Below are 9,730 nucleotides of genomic sequence, written 5' to 3' on the forward strand. Positions count from 1 at the left end.
TCAGTGGTATCAGAGCCATGGTTCAAATCTTGAACCATTCTGTTTCAGATCTGAACCTGCGCAAATAGAGAGAAAGCGTCCTACCCAATTTGCGCAGATATTGGTTTTGGGAAATTTGTTCCCAAAATTTATGGGCAAATAATCTGAAATTAATTTTATATAAATCTGATTATTGTTTAGAATAGTTCAATATGATTTTCTTGATTTATGGGCTGTTCGGACAAGAGGAGATCGAATTCTTGGTTTGCGTAGGGAGAACTGCAAGATTTGCAGTTTCCTGAATTTATTTATTACATTTGGTCTATAAATATATATTTTTTAATTTTTAGACTCAATATATATGCATTCGATCTGATGTAATTATTAATAGAAATAGGATTTTTATTTAATTTTATTTTGGATCGAAGATGGTGGCGCAGAAAGGGAGATTTCACAGAGAAGGAGATTTCGCAGATGGGACATTCGCTATCTGCGATTTGCAGTTTGTGAAACTACAATCTGCGATCTAACCTCTATTTTGCAGGATGGAGTGTGCGAACTGCCCTGATTAACTGATTCTTGATTTTCTTTTATCAGTTGTTTAATTTCAGATTATTTTCTTGAATTAAAGATTTAATTAAAGATCAAACCCTAGACCCATTCGAACCAAGATTGGTTCAAACTGTTTGGACCAAATCTAAGGTTTAATCAAGGCTGAAAGTCAACCTAATTTTCCCACTAATGGGTCTGAGGATTGATATTTAATTAAATGGTTAATTCGGCCCAACCTGTAAAGGCCCAGTTTTAAATAGTTAAAACTGCTAAAAGCCCACTTTAAAGGATAAAGCTATATGGGCCGAACTGAGTAGCCCTAATTCAGCCCATATACCAAGATAATATTAATGGTTAATATTATGGAATTTTAACGGGCTTCCAATGGGCCATACAGATAATTAATTGATTGGATCAATTTATCCCTGCATGAGATGTTTGGATATGTGATGTGCTGCGTGCATGGTCCATAAGTGCTTGGCCCATGCTCATTCGACAGTGGCTCTTGTGCACACCATGGCTGAATGCACATCATTGCCATGATGTCCCTTTTGGTCATTGGATGACCTCCCTCAGTGGTGGGCCCCACACCTCATCAAGAGGTTACGTGCAGAACCCTAGCCGATTTAAGGCCCACCGAAATCTGACTTTATGAAAGTTAGTGGGAGCCACTTTGGTTTGACCTAAATCAAATTAGGGCGTAATTAACTGTTCCCTCCATCTAATATGAGTGCACGTGATAGGGAGATTCATATGGTGAACTCTCTAAACGCCCTCCATCATTAGCATGAGGATGGATCCTTCAGTAATGAGGAAACGCACCAGAAAATGGGCTATCCATTTGTTGTTGGGCTTGTCTAAGTGTTTCATAAGATGATAGGGGCGTCATAGACCGATGTGGGAGGGGCTTCACTAGAAAATGGGAACTCTCTCACGGTAGCTTGGCGTTCATGAACATGATGGGTGAGCACTCACTGGACAAAAAGGTTTACCTGAAAACGGCTCTGAACCTTGTCTGATAGAGGCAAAAGGGAAAACTCATATGATGAGTGGATATGATCCTTCATAGAAAGGTGGTGGGGTTATGCAGCTGAAATAGATGGCTCCATGCACCCTATGTGATTTCCCACATTTCCAGAGACAACCTGTAGTCTCCATCACTGAGAAAGGAGGGAAATCTCAGAGATGAATAAATAGAAATGGATCGTAGATTTAAATCCATATCTATGAAATGAACATGAATCAAATTAGGTTGTGGACTGATGTTTGCTCTTTTATCAGAAAATGGCAAACGGATCATTTGCAAAGCTTCTTGACGACAACAAGCTTAAGGGCCCAAACTATGCTGATTGGTACAGGAACCTTATGTTGGTCTTAACCTCTGAAAAGTTGGATAAGGTAGCCAAGAATCCTGCCCCGGATCGTCCGGGAGATAGGGCTTCTGAGGCCCGTAGACGAGAATACCAAGAATGGGAGGAGAAAAACTCCCTTGCCTGCTGCTATATCATTGCCTCTTTGGACAATCCAATTCAGAGGCAGTTCAATCAAATCGAACTTGCCAAGGACGTATTGGGTAGTCTTAGGACAATGTACGAATAGCAGAATCGTTCTACTCTGCAGAGGGTCTTGAAACAGTTCATGACTGTGCAGATGTCCAAGAACCAACAAGTTCACGACCATTGTCTCTGGATGATGGGTTATATCAATGAACTGGAGGCTCTTGGATCTGGGCTGGATCTGGTAACACAGATTGATGCTAATCTCAACTCTCTGCCTCCATCCTTTAATCCATTCATCATGAACTACAACATGAACAAGCTGAACGTCAGCTTCCAAGAGCTCAGCAATATGTTGCAAAGAGCTGAAGAATTGATTAAAAAGGATGAGCCCATTGCCATGCTTGTTGAAATTGGCAAATCAGGCAAGAAAAGGAAGGCAAAGAGAAAGCCCTAGAAGAAGGCTACCAAACCCAAGAAGCAGAAGAAAGACAAAGCATTGGATGCCTGTCACTTCTGCAAGAAGACCAGCCACTGGAAAAGGAACTGTCCTACCTACCTGGAATCCAAAAAGGTAATTTTGAATCTTGTGCTACAGAAACCAATTTATTGGTAACTTCTGCGTTCTGGTGTATTGACTTCGGGGCTTCAACTCATGCGTGTAATTCACTGCAGGGGTTCAAGGTAAGCAAAAGGTTGAGTGAAGGAGAAGTCACTCTCTACTTGGGGACTACTGCAACTGTTGCAGCCGCGACCATAGGAACCGTGGAGTTATTTTTTAGAGAAGGAACTATTGTACTGTAAGATTGTCTTTCTGTACAAAATTTAAGGAGAAATTTGATTTCTGTTTTAAAACTATGTGCAGATGGTTATTCTGTCTTCTTTAGTAATACGATTACTATTAAAAGAAATAATAGATTCATCACATACGGGGAACTGGAGAACGGTCTCTATGTTCTACATCCTATTCTAGAAACTAACATAACCGAAACTACGTCGGCTGAAATCCCCAAGAAGAGAGCCCGTGATACAGTTAATCCCACATGTCTGTGGCATTACCGACTTGGCCACATCGGTGTTGACCGAATCACAAGGTTGGTAAAGGATGGTCCTTTGGATTCTCTAACTGTAGAAGATCTTCCCACCTGTGAGCCTTGCCTACAAGGCAAGATGACGAAACGACCATTTAACGGTAAGCCTAAAAGATGTACAGGCACACTTGACCTAATACATACTGATGTATGTGGTCCCCTGAATATTAGGACACGAAATCAACATGTGTATTTCATCACCTTCACAGTTGATTTCTCACGATATGGTTACGTGTTTCTAATGAGACACAAGTCTAAATCCTTTGAAAAGTTCAAAGAGTTTAGACAAGAGGTCGAGAAATAGTTAGGGAGTGAAATTAAGGCCCTTCGATCAGATCGAGGTGGTGAGTATCTCTCTGACGAATTCAGGGACTACTTAAAGGACAATGGGATAGTATCACAATTAGCTCCTCCTGCTACACCACAACTTAATGGTGTTTCGGAGAGGAGGAATAGGACCTTATTGGATATGGTCCGGTCGCTTCTCATACACTCAGAGTTACCCACATCCTTTTGGGGTTACGCATTAGAGACTACGATTTACGTGCTGAATCGGGTTCCAACCAAATCGATTCCGAACACTCCATATGAACTTTGGACCGGAAATAAACCAAGTGTCAAACACTTGAAGATTTGGGGTTGTCCAGCACACGTTAAAAGAACAAGTGCAGACAAGTTGGAATCCAAGACCAGCCGTTGCCTATTTGTAGGCTACCCAAAAGGCTCTGTAGGTTACCTTTTCTATGACCCAAGTGAGCAGAAAGTGTTCTGCAGTCAAAATGCCCAATTCTTGGAGACCGATTACATTCTGGACACCCATCGTCAGGAAATTGTTCTTGACGAGGATAGCTCAGGAGCAATGGGAGATGTCCCACAAGTTTCAGGTAGTGACCAACATAGAAGATCCACTCGGGTATCTAGGCAACCAGTTCGTTATGGTTATGAGTAGGATAATTACCTGGTGGAAACCTTGACTACTGAGGAGGGTCCCGTGACATATGTGGAAGCTATGTTAGACATAGATTCCCAGAAGTGGGTGGAGGCCATGAGAGCAGAGATGGACTCAATGGAGACCAATGGAGTCAGGACTCTAGTAGATCCACCCTCTGGGGTAAAAGTAATCGGTTGCAAATGGATTTACAAGAGGAAGAAGGGCCCCGATGGTAGGGTTGAGACCTTCCAAGCTCGTCTAGTGGCGAAAGGGTACACTCAGAAAGAGGGCATCGATTATGAGGAAACCTTTTTCGCCTGTGGCCATGCTTAAATCCATTAGGACCCTGCTAGCTATAGCAGCATACCATGATTATGAGATTTGGCAGATGGATGTCAAAACTGCATTCCTGAATGGAGATCTTACTGAAGATATCTATATGCAGCAGCCGCAAGGCTCCATTGCTGCAGGTCAAGAAAACATGGTATGTAAACTCAATAGATCCATTTATGGACTTAAGCAATCTTCTAGAAGTTGGAACATCCGTTTTGACTCTGCTGTCAAATCGTTTGACTTCGAGTAGAATCCGGATGAACCTTGTGTTTACAGGAAGTACAGTGGAGATAAAGTTACCTTCTTTGGTTTTGTATATAGATGACATTCTACTCATTGGGAATGATGTAGGAATGTTGACTACGGTGAAATTATGGTTTTCACAGCAATTCTCCATGAAAGATCTTGGAGAAGCCACCTATATACTGGGTCTTCAACTCTATAGAGATAGATCAAAGCGGATAATAGGATTATCCCAATCTGCCTACATTGACAAAATAGTCAAAAGATACAGCATGGAAAACTCCAAGAAAGGAAATGTTCCTTTCAGGCATGAAGTCACTCTCTCTAAGAAGATGTCTCCCAAGACTTTTGAGGAGATTGATGGCATGAAAGACATTCCTTATGCCTCTACCGTGGGGAGCATCATCTATGCCATGCTGTGCACTCACCCTAACATTGCTTAGGCAGTGAGTGTAGTAAGCAGATTTCAGGCCAACCAGGGCAGGAGCATTGGACTGTTGTGAAAAACATAATTAAGTACCTTCAAAGGACAAAAGAGTTTTGTCTAGTATTCGATGGTAGCTCACTACAGATCCAAGGGTATATAGATGCCGATTTCCAATCGGATCCAGATGATAGAAAGTCTACATATGGATTTGTTTTCATGATAGGATCGTGTGCTGTTTGCTAGAAAAGCAGCAAACAGGGGTCCACTACAGACTCCACGACCAAGGCCGAGTACATTGCCACAAGTGAGGCTGTCAAAGAAGCCGTGTGGATGAAGAAGTTCGTTCACGAGTTGGGAGTAGTTCTGTCCAGCACATCACCCATCCCATTGTTGTGTGACAAGAATGGAGCTATTGCTCAGGCTAAGGAGCCACGAGCCCACTCGAAGTCGAAACACATCGAGAGGAAGTACCATGTTTTAAGAGAGGTTGTTGGTAGAGGGGACGTCCTGATTCAGAAGGTAGCGTCAGCGGAAAATGTAGCAGACCCATTGACAAAACAACTAACACAGAAAGTGTTTGAGAAACACGTGGAAAGCATGGGACTCCAGCTAGTACCTGATTGGACCTAAGTGCATGTGGGAGCTGTTGGACAGTTTTGTATGCCCTTAGCTTCAATCAAAATGATGTACTTTATGAGTTTATTGTAAATGAATAAAAGTGCATATTTGGTTCATGTTCCCTTGGTATGTTTCTGTGTAATACCCTTAAACTGGACACTTAATGAGACTCGTGTTAGTTTAGAATGTTCACAGCCAGTGGGTCGGTCTGGGGAGACCTATCCTGACAAGGATGACACTGTTGTGCCACCAAGTCAGTTGGGGTGGCTTGTCTTAGCTACCGAGGTGAGACCCTAGGCACATACAGTGTAGGATTAATTGAATCTTTAAACTGGACCAGATTTCCAATATTGCCCTGGACCTTGGAGATTGATGGGCAAAACTGGAAAGTTACACCCGACCCCTAGACTCGATTATGATACTGCCCTAGGTGTCGGATTGGGCTATCTTTGATGTACCATTTAGTAAGATCCTTAGTGGGGTTCAATACCTGGGTATGTTGGGACAGTCTGAGAATTCATCTGAGTGGGTGATCATAGTGATAGGATCAGCCCCTTTGTCGGACAAAGCTAGTGATCGGGGATGCACTCTCACTAATGGAAACCAAGACTGCCGGCAACTGATTTCAACCATCGAGATTTGTTTTTGCAAAATATATTTTATATGAGATATAAAAATATATATATTATGCTTTCGAAATGATATGCAAAAGGTTTTAATTCCCGGGATCCATATAAGCAGAGAGTGCAACACTGTTCCTTGCAACCGAGGGAGAGGTCCTCTCTTGTCGGGCAGTGTATGATCATTATGGGCTGAGAGGTTAAGTGTAAGACCATTGAGGATAATACCTGATGGGCTAATCTTGCATCTGCCCACAGTCCCTGGGTGTTACAAGGTGGCTTGGCCCAGGGACCACTTAGGATAAGTGTTGGGCCCATAGAGCTCATGAGATGGGTTTCCGGGGGTGCACTGTCCATAACAGTATATTCGGCCTTGCCTTGTAACTAAGGCTAGGCCGAACCCATGTGGCTGATGTGAAGATCAATGTTTGGGTACCATGCCATAAAAGGAAGCCCAATTGGGCAGTAGTTTGGAAGGCTAAATGAATACATAACCTTAAATGGGCCTTAAGCCCATTTCAAACTGGGCTAATTTGATTAGTCACTTAAGGGGCGAATTCTGAGATGGATTTGCTTATAGGATTGGGCCCAAACCCTGTCCACTTAGAGAGTCCAAGATCTAAATGAGATTTAGATTTGGAAACCTCCTAATTAGATTAGGAGATAGCTGATCCAATCTGCAGATAAGATAAGGGTTATCCCTTATCACTTAAAGGGACTACTAATCCAAATATGATTTGGGTTAGCAACTCCTAATGGGATTAGGAGCTGATCCCTTTAAGTCTATAAAAGGAAGAGGGGGCGGTAGCCTTTAGACATGCAAGATACACACTCTTGTCTTCAGAGCTGAGATTTCTAAAAGAGAGAATTCTGCACCCTACAAATACTCTCTTATCGCCTCCTTCCTGCAACTGCCGCCTACAGCAGTTCGATCTCCAGTTCTTGGGAGAAATCAACATTGGATCTTGATTCCAATCTTTTGGAGAAAAGATTGGTGAGAGTTGTATTCACAGGCCGTCCAGGTGATTCTTGAGAAGGGTCAAGTTCTTTTGGAAGAACACTGTTGATTCTGCTCCACCCTGCACTGCGCCATCTTCAGTGGGAGCAGATTTTGGATCCTTCCTTGGGCATGAACACCTCCATTGGGAGATACTGCTTCTCTGTATCAGGTATTATCCCTCCCTACTCCTTTTGGTTCAGATCTGGTTCAGTTTTTGGTTCAAGAATGATCCTTGAAAATATGATTTTCTAAATAGGGAATTTGATTCCCAGTTGAAAGGAGAGAAAAATTTTTGAAATTCGCCCCCTTATTCCCCAATCTTTGGGCGTCCATATGATGGATTTCCTATCCCTTCAATTTCCCTCTAGGCATGGATATCTTCTCTGGGTTTGTGTCATATAAAAAATGTTCCCAATGAGCCCTATTGCTTTTACCTAAGCTACCACTGTAGCTATAAAATTCTAGGAGGCTTCCCAACAAAGGTGAGGCAATGGAAGAATTGGTACTTTTTCCTTTCACGGGAGGTCAGTTTGCCCATGGACACCATTTGGCGATGTGAGGCAGGAAAAGTTTCTGACATTGAGTTCGATGAAGAGTTTTGTCCTGAGGTTCAACATCTTGTATGTCAGCTATTAATGATAGATCAGTTCTTGGCTGAGCCTATGCTTGTTCAGGCTAGCCTTAGTCCTTTGGGTAGGTCGATCTAATCGTCACTTTGCTTTTTAATATTAGAGGATATTCTTTGACTTAGATAACTCATGTTTTTCCTATATGTTTCCTCAGAAATGGCAAGTACTACTTCCTTTATGGAAGCTACCAAGAGGTCCTCGAAGAAGAGGAGGAGGGTGATGGATTCCTCAGTTCGGTTGACCCCAATATTGATGTCTTGGTTGACCAATCCTCCAAGAGGCCCTCGACAACACATAAAGGTCTTCACCGACCTATATAATTTTTCATGGGTTAGTTGACCCCACAAAAAAGGAAAGACAGAGGTGCTGGTCACCTCACATCCAACCAGCAGACCTAATATAGGTTCTGCCCTGGCACACGACTAGAAAAAAAAGAGGAAAGGAGAGAGATGACTTCAAGCGTGAGAACTGTAGATGCCGGTGGTAGATCTTCAATCACTCAAACTATAAATGGTGGCAGCAGATCTGGAAGTCTGGTGCAACCTCTCCTTTTCAGATCTAATGGTCCCACTCTGATACCATGTTATCAATGCAGTGATGTAGGAGAAAAGAAGAGAGGAAGATAGAAGAAAGAGAGAAGAAGAGGGGAGAAAGATTTGGGAGCCAAAAAACATGTTGGCGGCGCCAGCTATTTGTTATATATACTAAGGCAACAACAACTAAAAAAGTAAAAGGGTAAAAATACAATAGTACCCTTATGGTACTATACTTAGGAAAATAACATCTTTCAACACACCCGGTCATAGGCGAGGTGCAAATCCATGAGCATCAACTGGAAGAACAATGAACTAAATATACTAAAGACATCTGTCATGCTGAGATTGCAGTAGTCGAGCAATTCTGTCCGTCGCCACAGTTTGAGCAATTTCGCCGCTTCCTCAAGTCCCTACACCCCAACTTTGACTTCGGCATTATCGATTAGATCGGTACTAAACAAGTTGGCCATGCAAGTTGACCAAGAGTCTCTAACTCTGGATGAGGAGGTTGGTGAGGGCAATAGTGAGGTGAAAGACGAGGGCACCGGGAAGGTCGGTGAAGGTCGGGATGGTGATGAGGAAGAGTAGCTGCTGGGGGGATTCTTATTCATGTCTTTTGGGAGTCTTTATGCTTTAAGCCTGTGCACTAAAAATATATATTTTCTCATTTTACCTTCTCTTCTCTTTTTTCTTCTTTTTTTTAGGCGATATACTTCTTGTGTTCTTTTTTAGTAACGGAATCGCCTTTTTCTTTTTGTATACACGGTGTCCCCCTTTGTGCCTCTTATTTTCCATTTTAAGAAATAGGCTAAGTATAAAAGGTGAGCCAAGATGTTGAGCTGAATAACTTTTTGGCTAAGTGAAAATGCTGTTGAGCTGCATAATTTCTCAACTAAGTCAAAACACTGCTGAATTGCATAATTTCTTAGCTAAGTCAAAATGCAGCTAAATTGCATAATTTATCGGCTATGTCAAAACACTACCAAATTGTTGATGCCTTTCGAGGTCTGCCTAGGATGCCTTTGATTTGAGAGCAGTTTGACTTCCCTTAACCTTTTAGCTAAGGTGCCTACAACATAGGTCAACTCGACCAGGTCACCGTAGTGGGTGGTCTATGTTTACATACTTAGCATTACTTGTGACTTTTGCAGACGCAACTTGAAACTTTGAAGTCCTCATAGGTAATACTTCCTTAGGTTGTCAACGTTCCACACATAAGGTATCTACCTCCCCTCCAAGGTTTCAAGCTCGTACATTCCTTTGACAATCACCCTT

Source organism: Nelumbo lutea, chromosome 7, assembly GCF_056320005.1.
Source record: "Nelumbo lutea isolate HS-2025 chromosome 7, American lotus-T2T, whole genome shotgun sequence".
NCBI lineage: Eukaryota > Viridiplantae > Streptophyta > Magnoliopsida > Proteales > Nelumbonaceae > Nelumbo > Nelumbo lutea.